We start from the raw sequence: 14,511 nt of genomic DNA on the forward strand, positions 1-14,511 counted from the left end.
GCTCTTCCCGGGTAAGGCTTCTGGAAGGCCGCTCACAGCGGCTGCTGGCCGCTCACGCTGGCTGCTGGCTACAAACCAGTAGCCTATGGCAACCCACTGCCACAGGGGCTGCAGCCTACACCGTCGCCAGTGACTCACGGCAGCCCAGCTCCAGGTCGAGCTGTTGTTCAGCATCTTAGCTGTGGAGGGCAGTGTCACTGGCTCTCACATGTGGGATCCGAACCGGGGCCCTCTGGCATCCCAAACCAGTTCTTAACCATCGGCGCCACTCGGCCGGCCCAAGATAGCTCACTTTTAAGTATTCAGAAGTTCCAAGTAACTAAATTAGATGCCCTTAAATTCTATTTTATTTTTATTCTGGGTACAATCTAACATTTTTTTTCCCCTGCAACTCAGCTCCTGCTTATTATTAATAACAGAATCGTACATGATACAGATAAACATGTATATACAATTGTATGCATATTTTCATACATGCTTATTTAATTTACAGAAATATACATTTACATTAGCTAGATTATATGATAGTAGGCAGATGCACATGTAAAGTTAACTTCACTTACTTCAAAACCCTTTCACTGTGTTGATTTCAAGTTTTTTTTTCAAAATGTGTCAAAAATCCATAAAAAATAATTACAGTATTTATATTTTTAAGTAAATACAATTAAGGTGCTACATTTTATTAGAATAAATGATTACTTTCAAGTATAAAAATTTCCTATTGTTATTCATTCTTGAAAAACACAAAAATATTGAAAAATGTTCATCTGCCTTCCTAAACTTCCTTTTGGAATACTGAGCTTATGGGGGTAACGTTGAACACCGTAGTCAGTGGCATGGAAATATCATTTGACTATAGTCGAACATCACAGCGAAAATGTTAAGAACCAACAGATATTTGATTTAATAAAAGTATATATAGAAGGAAAAGATAGCTGCTGAGAGATATTTCTCCTTAAATTTAAGTAAAGACAAAATTGATTATTCAACAGCCTTTGAAAATAATCTAGCCTGAAAAAAATAAATTTTGTAATTGAAATAATTTACCACCATTTGAATTGAGAAAACATACTAAAGAGATGAACTCTTCAGTGATTGCTTTAGAACCACGAAAAGGTATCACAAAGAAGGAACAGAGTCAGGCTCTCTAGTGAAAAGAAATAAATTATTGAGTTTATCAATCTGATGCCTATTCCTAAAATCACTATACTCCTCTGAGGCTGTTAAATTCAATATAAAAGCTGCAAATAGAAGGTAACCTCCCATACAGAACATTTTATTACACGTATAGGAGATTTATGATTTATGAGTATCTGCCTCCACAAATAAGTAAGCAGTAAATCAGAAAGGCATTGATATAAACATAAAATAATAAAACTGTAAGGTCATTAGGCACATTCTGAAGAATACAATCCAGTAAATAAGAGAATGAATGTTTAATAATAGAGTAAAATTCTCAACTCTTATTTGAGGCTTAGAAACTATTTTTTAAAATTATACATTTAGGGACTGGCTGAGTGGCTCAGTTAGTGAAGAGTGTGAGCTCTGAGCAACAGGGTCGCTGGTTCGATTCCCACACGGGCCAGTGAGCTCCCGCTGAGCTGAGCTGCCGCTGAGCTGACAACAGGCGGCCGGATGGCTCAGCATGTGCTCCTAACAACAAGGCTGCCAGTTCATCCCATCTGGCATGGGATGGTGGGCTATGCCCACCCACAACTAAGATTGAACACCTTGAGCTGAGTGGCCGTGAGCTGTCGACAGGCGGCCAGATGGTGACTGGGCTTGGAGCTGAGCTAGCTGCGCCCTCCACAACTAAGATTGAAGGACAACAACTTGGCTGTTCCCCTTCCCCAATTCCCCAACACTGTTCCCTTCCCCAATTCCCCAATAAAATCTTTTTTAAAAAATTATACATTTCAATCCTATACAAAAACAAAAAGTGATTTCTTTTTTTTTTTAAGATTTTTATTGGGGAATTGGGGGGATGGGAACAGTGCTGGGGAGTTGGGGGAAGGGGAACAGACAAGTTGCTGTCATTTTGTTCTTCAGTCTAGTTGTGGAGGACGCTGCTTCACTGGCCCAAGTTGGCACCATCATTGCACTCTTCCCGGGCGAGGCACATCAGTTGCCGGCTTCTGGACGGCTGCTCATGGCGGCTGCTGGCTGCTCATACTGACTGCTGGCTACATACAGTAGCCCATGGCAACCCACTGCCACAGGGGCTGCAGCCTACGCCATCACCGGCGACTCACAGCAGCCCAGCTCCAGGTTGAGCTGTTGTTCAGCATCTTAGCTGTAGAGGGCAGTGTCACCAGCCCTCATATGTGGGATCCGAACCGGGCCCCTCTGGCGTCCCAAGCCAGCTCTTAACCATCGTGCCACGCGGCCGGCCCCAAAAAGTGATTTCTTAGAAGTGCTTTTTATCACTGAGCGCCAAAAATTTTTTTTAAATGCACAACAGAAATAACAGAAAATGAAACCTTCCAATGAGAATATTCTACGGAGCAGCTCATTTTCTCCAAGATTTTCCTTAAACTAAAAAACAAAAGCAAAAACACAGATGATGTTAGTGTGGTAGAGAGTTTGCTGTAGATTCAGTGCTATTTTTTTTATCCTGCTTTTCTACTTCATGTGGTGAATCTAGTTGGTTTCTGCTATTTTCTTCCTCACTAATCACTGTCCAATTCACCTTCAACCCTTGCAGACTTCCTGTCATGGAAGGAACTTTCATAGGCTTTGTCTGTGGGAACAGCTCCTTTCCACAGGGATTAAGACAGTAATAAAAATGTTTCTTGCCAGTCTCTTGTTTCAAGGCATTCCAGAATAATCACAAACACATGATTAATTGCCAAAACTTTTCTACTATTCACCTTCCCAAAATTTCCAAGGGGGAGCTGTACACAATCAATTCCATGATCTGATGCGTGTTTATATGTGCATTCCTTGTGATGGTTGTCATCTACTAATCCTCCAATCACATAGGCCTTTGATTCATCTAATTCCTTCAGTACGTTGGGTGAATGTGAAGTAAAATAAATCAGGTCCTCTTTCTTTGTAAATTCATTATAGTGCTCTAGTTTGATGTGTATATCCTTTCAGGTGACCCATCCTTTGGCATTTTCATCCATGTTCTTTTTATTTATTTTTTTTCCCAGAAAGAAAAGAAATTTAATCCAGAAATTAAGTGTCTTTATCTGTAGAAATAAAATTGTTGGCTCATTTTTTTCCCCCTGGATAGTATTTTTTTAAGATTTTTATTAAATTATAGCTAACATACAACATAATATTAGTTTCAGGTCTACACTACGCTCGTGGATTTTCTGCATAACATCATTGAATCTGCTTCTGAGGTTTCTTAATGTCCTTTAATACCATCAAGCTGGCAATACTCCAGTCAAAGGCGTGACCAGTTAGCTCAGTTGGTTAGAGCATGGTGCTGCTAACACCAAGGTTGCAGGTTCAATCCCCACATTGGCCACTGTGAGCTGCGTCCTCCTTAAAAGAGTCAACTAAAAATAATCCGAAAGACAACTGCAGTCAAAGATAAGGTGAAGTGTGCTATAAACAACATCTCTTTGATTAAGTTTTCTGTCATTTCCATCTGAGTTTGATTCTACTTGACATTGTCGTTCTAATTCCTTTTTTCCTTCTGCTTTTGTTTGCAGACCTCTCCTTGTTTACCCCATTGCTTCTGTTTTATTCACTTCTTCATTTGTCATTTAGATATTGGTTCAAATTCTTTGCCCAATCTTGGTTTCTGGCTCTTTGAATTTTCACTAAAGTCTTGCTATCTTTCAACAAAGAATCTACGTGGGAAGAAGGGAGAAATTTCCCTCCTATACCAAATATAGACATAGACATAGGTACCGTTGCAAATATAAACTGCAAAAATTCCCAGGACTCAACCTATAGGGTGTGTGATTGTATAAAGTATGTTTCTAATAGCTTGTTTCCTTATATATTTGTTCTCCATACTTAAATGTCGAATGCAGAGGAAAATATTCTGGGGGTTAATTATACATGGCACATGTTCAAATCTCTGGTTCATCAAGCTTTTACCATTTTTCAGTTATTCTGGAAGTGCTCAGGTGACTTAATTAAGATGATGTGTCAGGTAGAACAGCAAACTGAACACTGCATTTCCAGAAAACGTATGTCTGCACGAAAACCTGCACACAAATGTTTATAGCATCTTTATTCATAGTTGCCAAAACTTGGCAGCAGCCAAAATGTCCTACAATGGGTAAATGGATAAATAAACTGGGGTACATCCAGACCATGGACTATTATACAGAGATTAAAAAGAAATGAACTGTCAGGCCATGAAAAGACCTGGAGGAACTTCAGTTGTATACTGCTCAGTGGAAGAAGCCAGCCTGAAAAAGCTGCATACTGCATGATTCCAACGATATGACATGCTAGACAAGGCAAAACTCTGAAGACACTAAAAAAGATAAGTGGTGTGAAAGATAAACAAAGCCGGATGTTAGTTAAGGTGGTAAGGACAGATTTTAGTCAGCTGCAACAGGGAAAAGAATCCAGTGTAAACTGAACTGAAGTTTGATCTATGCAGAGAAGATGGATGTTTTCAAGGGAGAAGGAAGGAGTGGAGAGAGAGAATGGCAGGCGCTTGAGAAGAGTTAGGAAGTGCAAAATTACAAAAAAGGGAAGGAGAGATTGGTCCCAATGAAACCATCCGGGTTTGCTCACTGGCACTAGTCAAAATTAGGCTCCTACCATCCCACAGAGGCTGGGAGACAGGCGCCCTGTCTTCAGGTGTTGGCTGGAACAGTCGATTCTTTCAGCAGCCTTGCGTTTCCTCAGGCAGGCACTTTAAGTGGGACTAGGGTCATCCTAGGAATGCTGCCTTGGGATGTTAGAAACTATGCTAGTGTTTGTTCACGTCTTTCTAGGCCAAGGTTGAGGCTTAGACAAGAAGAGGACTCAGAGGAGCCTGGCTAGAGTTTGGAGAGAATAATTGTCAGTGGTTGCCCGGGACTCCAGGAGAGCGAGTGGGATGAATAGGTCTGGGGAGGGAGGGATGAATAGGTCTGGGGAGGGAGGGATGAATAGGTGGAGCACAGGGGATGTTTAGGACAGTAAAACGATGCTGTGTGATACTGACATGGTGGACACATGTCATTATACATTTGTCAAAACCCACAGAATGCACAACACCAAAAGTGAACCCTAATGTAAACTAGGGACTTCAGTGAATAATAATATATCAACATTGGCTCATCCATTGTCACACAATCACCACATTAACACAGGATGTTAATAGGGGAAAAGAGGATGGGGCAGAGGCGGATATATGGGGACTCTGGGAATTTTCTGCCAATTTTTTCTGTAAACCTAAAACTGCTCTAAAAATAAAGTTTATTTAATAAAAAAGGGAACTTTCAGATGGTATTTTTTCATTTTCCTTAGATTTGAGTGGAATGAATACATGTGTAGTGAATAATACTAATTGTTGTTATATTCAATGTAATATGTTATAAACTTTAAGACATCTTTAGCATACTATGTGTAAAGGAAAAGTTATTATTGAAAAGTTGATTGCTTCAAATGTAACGTATAACATTAAAAATGTCTAAAGGAAAAGGTAGCCCCCTACCCCACACAGATAATGGCTCTTAGGAGTTTGAAGTCTCCCTGCCCCCAGCTGTCCTCATTAATTTGGTCCTCACAAAAACTGAGTGACACAAGCGGGGAAGCTATTACGGTGCCTGCTCAGAAAGCCCGTGCCATGGAGCCTCTGGGGACAGTTTTCATGCATGTGGTTTGGCTGAGTTTCCATGAGAAAACACCCAAAAGGCACCTACCTATTCAGCGCCTGGCAGAGAGGAGGTCCTGAAGCAATATTTTCCCTCTCTTCCCTGTAATAAATATTTGGAAATGTACCTATTTATTTGAAGTCAAGCAGTTTTAAATGTGCTGCAACAAAAAGATTGAAAGCTCTGTAACTTAAAAGGTCCCCCCTCCCCTTCTTTCTTTATTTCCCTTTTAATTTATTTCCAGGGACTAACCTTATGAAGGCATTAGAAGCCCCATTCCAGGAAAGCACAGCCTTTTGAATGAAAATCCCCGAATTCAGTGAACATAGAGTAGAGTGCCCTATTTGGGTAATGACTCACATTAGCTATCCAGCTGTCAGTAATGTTAGCGTTTGCTTGGTTTTATGAAATCTTTTACTGACTTAGGCATTCTGATTTTGTTTTTTTATTCTACACCTGTTTCTGGGTAAATTTTATGACTGGCGTGGAATTCCTTATTTTACCCATTTGCTTATATTTCACGCTTGATATTCAATGAAAGAAATTGGGCTGTGCCTTCTACTGCCTTAAGAGCAGGGATCCTGGGATTAAAGGTGCCGTGTGACAAACCAGGACCAGTAGAAATACTAGAGAAACAAGCTTGGAAAAGAGAGGTAATTACCTAAAATTAGATCAAGCAAAAACTGCTCTGTTAGGTAAATCCCGTTGCTAAATTGCCTACAGCAAGCTAAGCACAAGATAATACTGTGTGCTACGGCAAAGAGGTGTTTTGGTTTTTTTTAAAGCCTTAGTAACAGGAAAGTGTGTCAAATAGCTAGTGTTATCAAGCTGTCTAATTTTTCTTCATTACTTTTCCAACTTGAAAGAAGACAAGGGGAAATGTAGAGACAATTGATGTAGGGTATGGAAAAGAATGACCCAATTTTAAAAAATGTTCTCATAAATAAACAAATTAGTCACTTTGAGATCAAGTGATGTTTCTGAGAAGTTAGTGATCTTTTTCTAGAACTTAATGAACAAGTGTGTTTTCAAAACTCACCATTTGTTCTAGTTGCCCTACTTTAATTGTAGTCTCAGTACCTTTACAAAAAGCGTTCAAGTATCATGGGGATTGCGCTTCCCCAAGAAAATGGCTGTAAAACAAGTAATGTAGAACCAAAAACCAGGTATCTTGGTGAAGTTGTAATTAACGCTGTTTGTAAGGTTTTATTGGAATTTCTTCTCCAGGGCTAGGAATTCAGCCCAGGAAGAGAACTTTGAACTTTATGCTTCGCCTACTTACCTGACACCTGTTGGGAAAATCAATGAGATGTGGAATGTCCCAGTAAATAGGGAGAGAACATTGCATGGCCTTTCTTTTCTCTCTTCCTCCCACACCCACCACACGTAATTTTTAGAGCACAGACATCTGGCTTAAATCAAAGTGGCACTTGAAAAATCATTAAAATAATAATTTCAGGGGCCGGCCGAGTGGCGCGATGGTTAAGAACTGGCTTGGGACACCAGAGGGCCCCGGTTCGGTTCCCACATATGAGGGCCAGTGACACTGCCCTCCACAGCTAAGATGCTGAACAACAGCTCAGCCTGGAGCTGGGCTGCCATGAGTTGCCGGCGACAGCGTAGGCTGCAGCCCCTGTGGCAGTGGGTTGCCATGGGCTACCATGTAGCCAGCATCCAGCGTGACCGGCCAGTAGCCGCTGTGAGCGGCTGTCCAGAAGCCGGCGACTGATGTGCCTCACCCGGGAAGAGCGCAATGATGATCCCAACTTGGGCCAGTGAAGCAATGTCCTCCACAACTAGACTGAAGAACAAAATGACAGCAACTTGTCTGTTCCCCTTCCCCCAGTTCCCCAGCACTGTTCCCAATTCCCCAATAAAAACTTTAATAAATAATAATAATAATAATAATTTCAAACACTATGTATTACTTTCAGAAAATTTATAGGACGTAATGTTGCAGCAAGACACAAAAATGAACTTTGCTCTGATTACGACTGTGTAATAATTATAGATACGTCCAAAGAGTGTCTCCAAGAAAGCAGGTAAAAATGAAAGGCATCTGATACTGGGGAGATTAAAAAAAAATTATAGTTGTGTTGCTTTAATCTGCTATAGATGGTGAAAAACATGCAGGGTGACTTTTAAAATACTGAATAACCTGTATTATATACCATGGGGGCCACTTCAACAAGCAGCTGCCTTAATTATGGAGGGAGCCAGATAGAAATACAGCCTTGGAAAGCCAGGTCAGCACTGGGCATTTCCCCTTGGGTCTGAGGGTAACAAATTGGGTGGGAGATATTGCAGCCCCTGCAGGTTGCTAGAGATTATATTCATAGGGCAGCCTCTCAGGTGTCTTACCTGGGGCCAGAGCGGTGGGTGGGTGGGAAGCACTTGGTGGGCTCAGACATCACCTGGTTACCAACCAGTACTGTAGTATTGCCGTGTTTTATCAACTGGTATAGGTGTAATACTGCCTGTGAGCTGATAGGAATCCTGATGAAGAACAATCCTGAAAAAGATAATGCTTGTAAAGGTCTTGCTGATAACAAACAGCACATGGTCAATATTCCATAAATGTTGGCTGCTGTAATACTGTTGTTGTATTCCTGCTTACACATTTATTCTTGTTAATAAGCAAAAAGTACACAGCCTAGATGTTCCTTGAGGAGAGGATGGACGTAGGGAATGGCTATCAATCCCATCAGTGGAAATATGTGCAGATAGAGGCTTATTATCGCTTAGTTTCCCTGTCCCATTTTCTCCTATTTCTGCCAATCAGGTGTTGCCTCACTCAGTAGCCTTCTGGTCTTTGGTGTGCAGATGGGAACAGATAAGAAGGAATAGCAAGGCACTTGAACCTGGGAGATGGCTCCAAATTGCTATTGAATATCAGAAATTTCCTTCCAAACATCACTTACAGAAATATGTATCCATACACAACAGGGATGGGGTCCAGGAATTAGGGAACCCAATGAGAGTGCCAGGTTCACCCCAGAACACTAGACACAGAGCTACAGCTCATTTCACTTCTTTTTTTTTTTTTTTTTTTAACATCCCGCCACCTGTTGGCAGCTCACGGCTGCTCAGCTCGGGCTGACTCGAACCACAGCAGCTCAGCTCGGGCCGGGACTCAAACTGCTGTTGCTCAGAGCTCAAACTCTTGAGCGAGCTCTTAACCAACTGAGCCACTTGGCCGGCCCTCACTTCATTTTATACATTAGAACATTTAGGCTCCAAGAGAACAAATACCTTTCTCAACTTGAAAAGTTACTTTTTGGGAGGTAAATATATTTTTTTGTGTTTCGTTCACCTTACTTTATAAACACAGGGGTTAAGAATGTGTTAAGAAACTCAGTTGAAAAGCACAATAAAGGATCAACAAAGGTCTATCATTACACATACACAGAATGGATTAGTGTTCAAATCAGTTCTGGAGGGAAATGGTCACCATAGAGACACCCTCTAGCTATGACAAGCCCACATTTCTCAGGGGAGGAAGCCAATAAGTGGCAGCCATGACCATCCATCTCACCCATGGGAGTTTCCAATACAGACCCAATGTGGCCCCTCTCCCCTTTCTTTCCAGAAAATGGAGCCTTGTGAAGACATCCACAGAGTCATCAGCACTGCAGCCTTCCCATCACTTGTTACCCAAGGATTTTCTCCCTACAAACACCATCATTTCCAACAGAACATTGTGCTCTTTCTATTGGTTGACATTTAGTATGTTTTTACTATGTGCCAGTCATTATACTAAGCAGTTTACGTGGATTACTTCCACCTATCCTGTTAGGAATATACTCTTATTATGTCCATTTTGCAGAAGGGGAAACTGAGGGGATGGTTGCATGGATGGATGATGGTTAAAGCTGAGATCAAACCCAGTCTTAGCCACTAAAACTGTCTTTATGAATGATTATGTAAAATAAGATAAATTCAAACTTATTTTATTTATTTTTTATTTTTAAGAAATTTTATTGGGAAACAGTGTGTTTTTTCCAGGACCCATCAGCTCCAAGTTAAGTAGTTGTCTTCAGTCTAGTTGTGGAGGGCTCAGCTCCTTGGCCCATGTGGGAATTGAACCGGCAACCTTGGTGTTATGAGCCTGCGCTCTAACTACCTGAGCTAACCGGCTGCCCCCTCAAACTTATTTTTTTAAGTTCAAACTACTTTAATTCAAATATAAGGGTCAATAGTGATAAATATAAAGCAATAATAATGATATTTAACACTTATAACAATCTTATGAGATAGGTGCTATTATTATCTCCTTGGTTTACAGATCGCTTTCTATCCATTGACCTATGCAATCATTTATTCACCCGTATACACAGCCTTCCATCCATCCATCCATCTATCCATCCATCTAATAAACATTCATTGAGCTTCTATCATATATCAGAAGAACTCACTGTCTAATGGGGGAAAAAAGTGATACACTACATATTCTAAACGCTATAACAGAACATTCTAAATGCTTAAACAAAGACCTGTGGGAACTCAGCAAGAAAGAAATTAAGAACAGCGTTAAGCTCTTCACCTTTTTATACACATTGGTCTTAGTTAAGGAATAAATAAGTGTCTAGTTCCAAAGTGAAATTAGAAGCAGTTTCTTTTCCTCTCTAAATTGCCTTTCATCCTTTCAAGGCTCAGAGTGAAAAAATGGGGAGAATTCATCTCTAGCCAAAGAAGGCAGTTAAAGGTTACAACTTGTAACCCTCCGGAGCAGAAGCGTGTCAGTGTATGAGTGAGCTGCTGGTGGAGAGAGATAGAAGGGTCCTCAGGGAACCAACTTCTGTCCTTCTCTGGTTAGAAGAGGAATGTTGCATTCAATAGTGAACTTCAGCAGGTTCAATGTAGCAACACAGATGCCCTTGGGCTGTCCTTCTGAGATGGCCCTTGGGCCTTCCCTCTTATGGGTTAGCTGAGGAGCTCCAAGTCTTCTAAGGAATCGCCACAAGGCAGCCGGGCTGGAGATCTGAATCCACAGAGAATAGGCAAACAATTAGGGGCTGCCCAGACAAAGTTATCCCCCAGCCCCTTAAAATATTTACCCAAAAGCCAATCACATATGTATATTTAAAAGAACATTGCTGCCAAATACAAATGCTTTATTATAATCAAGCAACAGCAAACTTCCTACCTAGCGACTTCAAATAGTTTGAGGGTTACTTTAGTTTACAACCAGAGGAAAAAAACGTCTGATTACAAACAGGTATTTGTTTTCTGGACAAAAGGGTATTGTCCTTGGAACACCTTACTAAGACACTATTCTCTGAGAGAGGTATTATTAATTCCATGTCACAGATGAAGAACCTGAGGCTCAGAAAGTTAAGTAATTGACTCAGTTGTTTTAAACACTAGCTAAAGTCAGGTGATACCGCCTTCTCTGGAATAGGCCTACTTTGATTCTCTCTCTCTCTCTCTCCCTCCCTCCCTCCCTCCATCCTTCCCTCCCTTCCTCCTTTCTTAACCTTCCATTATGGGGAAAATTCAAATTATACATCAATTGGGAGAAAGTACAATTAAGTTCCAGGTGCCCATCACCCAGCTACAACAGTCACCAACTCCTGGTATCTCTTGTTTCAACTATGATTCTTTTTAACTTTCAATGAGATGGAAGCTTCTGTGCAATGATAAGTAACAAGCAGTCAAATGGATAGTGTATTATGTCTTTTACTTTCTATTAAACAATTTGCTCAACAAAATCTAGGAAAATCTATATAATTTTCCAGCCCCTTGCTCTGAGATGAATTTTCCAAATATCTGAGCATTTTGGGGACACTGCTTACTTGATCTTAGTGGCAGATACAGAAGTGCTGCTTGAGACTCATGGCAAGTCCTGTGGGGTGGGTGAGGTGCCAGCTTCAAAAAAGGAGGGACTTAATGACCTTTCCTGGGGCAGCAATGATGGGCCATGTGACATCTACCATCATAATTCTAAATGAGGATTTCAAGCACATTTAATGGACACTTCCTTCTTTATTCTTTAATGGAAACATTAAAACAGTAAGGATGAATAATTTTTAGACAATTATTATTTCTCACAGGAATTTGGCAAATATTACCCAATCTCTTTTCTCACTGCAATCAATACATATAATTTATCTTTTGAAAAAGAAGATGCATTGCAGTGACTTAATACCAATATACAATGGTCACAATTTGCTCATTCCATTTGTTCTTCACAAAAAAAGATTTAAAAAATCAGATAAGAAGAGCTCTGAGAAGGCTTTATTTTTAAATTTTTAAATTTTTTTTTGCATCTGTTGAATCTCAAGTGTCCTTGGCTTAAATTAATCTGGGGTTCCAGGTTGGTTTCCACACCCCCAGATCTCAGAAGCTTATAACAACAAAGATTTATCTCTCAATTCTCTTACGTGTCAGCCGTATATTGGTGACAACTCACCCTCATGTGTTTTCTTGATTCCAGGGTCCAGTCTGGAAGAGCAGCCCCTATTTTGCTGTGGCAGAAGGAAAACAGAAGTGCCTGAACCTTGCACTGTCTCTGAGAACTTCTGTTTGATTGTAGTACTTGACCCTTCTGACCAGTGGGGCAGGGAAAGTTTACTGTTTACTTTCCCGACAGGGAGGTCACTGCATGTCACAGGGCAACTGGTGAGGGGAGTGAAAAACTCCCCTTAATACAGTTTATCAGAGTCTTCAAAGATATACTCTTTCTACTCCATTCTGCTTAGAGAAGTTTCAAAGAGAAAGTAAAACTTGAGTTGGATTTTCAAGGATGATTCCAGGCAGGGGTGAAGCTGAGGCAGGAAGCGCAGGTCACATGGAATGGAGAGAAGTGGTGATGATAAGGCTGGAGATGCATGCTGGGACCAAATGATAGAACTGGGACAAATTAGAAATTTTGGACTTTGTGCTTTTCAAACATTCCCACCCAAGTCTTCCTAATGGCCAGGGAGAACGAATGCATTGCTCTGAGGTTTTGACAATCATATTTGAAGGCTTGAGCATCATCTTAGAAAATGACAAGAAGCTTGCATTCTGCTTCAGAAATATTGAAGTTGGCCATTTGTAAAAATGTTTTACTTCCCCAAAAATCTTCAAAGAAAATTGACACCCCAGGAAGCAGCACCATGCTCAGCCGTGTCTGTGTGTGATTTATATGCTCCCAGACCGAGTCCCAGGGGAGAAACACTACTTCTTTCACCTTCCTCTAAGCTGAAACATTTTCCAACTAAAGTCTGGGGGAAGAAAAAATATAACTTTTCCTTGTGACACACAGTTCCTGTATGATTGACTACTTTACCTTATTAACTATATTGTTTAGATCCTTTGTTTCTTCAGTTATTTGTTTTTACTCAATCTGTTCCACATTAATAATGGGAAATTAAACTGTACTATTTCAATTATATTTCTATATATCCATTTCTCCCTACAGTCACACGTTGTTACTTCTGTCTGGAATGTGTTTGCACCGTGCACTTCACTCTACCCCTTGTCCATCAAACTGGCCCTTACTCATCTTTTAAAGCCAACTTGCCACCTCTGTGAAAGCTTCCCTGATCTCAGTGGTTAATACTCTCACCCAGGCAAATGGCCACTGTGCTTTGCATACACATTTCTTTGGAGAAAGGAGAATTTAGGGTTACAGAAATATGAGTGTTATCTAAAGCAAAGTAAAGATGGAGAGCTGGCAGTAGATGGGGTGGGAGGCAAGGAAGAGAGAGAGAGAGAGAGAGAGAGAGAGAGAGANAGAGAGAGAGAGAGAGAGAGAGAGAGAGAGAGAGAGAGAGAGAGAGGGAGAGAAAATATGAACCTAAAGAATGCTGAAGGACAAGGATAGAACCTAAGAAAATTCTCCAGTAGAAAAAGCAAAGCTTAGTACTAGAGGTTACAAGAGCAGGAGCCTTCAGGGTCATGGAGGCATCCTGCTCCATGTTCACATGAGCAGTTTGACAGTTCATTTCTCCAACAAATTTCCTGATTACCATTGCCATTGTAACTGACTCACACTGCAGCTCAACCTACTTCAGAGAACCTAAAATGGAAATGAACTAAAGACAGAAAGGAGGAAAGTTTGTATCTTGTTTTGATACTCTCTTTTGAATTCCCGAGTAAACAAACCTGTAGACTAAGGGTATGAAGCAGTTTCCTTTTAGTTACCAGTGACAGAAATCCAATCCAGCTGTCTGAAGCAGAGCAAGGGCATTTATCATCTCAAGTATCTGAAAAAGTCCAGAAGCAGTCAAAGCTGATCCAGAGATGCAATTGCTTGGCGTGGGCCATGTTTCCATCTCTACCAATCCCTGTGCCTGGAGACTCGCTGTTTTAATTAGCCATACCTGGGTCCTGTGCCCAACCCTGGAGTTGAGGGTGAGGGGTCAACCCCACCCAAACTGCATTGTTTGAAAGGGTTTGGGTTTCTCTGGCAGTACAACTCCCACAAAACTGTGGTGTCCCTTCATCCAATTTACATTTAATCAAATGCTTGGACTAGTAATGACTCAGCATGTATTCAACGAATACTTACTAAGCCCTTACCGTGTGCCTGCCACTGCTATAAGGGTTGATGATATGGCAATGAAAAACACAAAGTCCCTGTCCTGAGGAGCCCACATTCTAGTGATCTGTGGGTCCTTAAAATTCTCTAGTGGTCAGTCCTGGTCCTGGTCCTAACATCTTGACAGAGACTTGATGGCCTTAGTCTTTGAGAAATAGGTCCCCATTGTCCTAGCCTTCTAGGGCTCTTCTTTCTTTCAAAGCTTGC

At 41.0% G+C, this 14,511-nt stretch overlaps 1 non-coding gene and 1 pseudogene across 1 annotated transcript; one reads left to right on the forward strand and one right to left on the reverse strand.

Annotated features, from left to right (window-relative positions):
• Positions 1–2,566: 2,566 nt before the first annotated feature.
• LOC109393918 (tRNA methyltransferase 10 homolog A-like) lies at positions 2,567–4,398 on the reverse strand (annotated as a pseudogene).
• TRNAS-GCU (transfer RNA serine (anticodon GCU)) lies at positions 3,405–3,478 on the forward strand. The gene has a single exon. It is a non-coding gene; the product is annotated as a tRNA-Ser (tRNA).
• Positions 4,399–14,511: the final 10,113 nt, after the last annotated feature.

The sequence above is a fragment of the Hipposideros armiger genome, unplaced genomic scaffold (genome assembly GCF_001890085.2).
Source record: "Hipposideros armiger isolate ML-2016 unplaced genomic scaffold, ASM189008v1 scaffold_397, whole genome shotgun sequence".
In the NCBI taxonomy this organism is placed as follows: domain Eukaryota; kingdom Metazoa; phylum Chordata; class Mammalia; order Chiroptera; family Hipposideridae; genus Hipposideros; species Hipposideros armiger.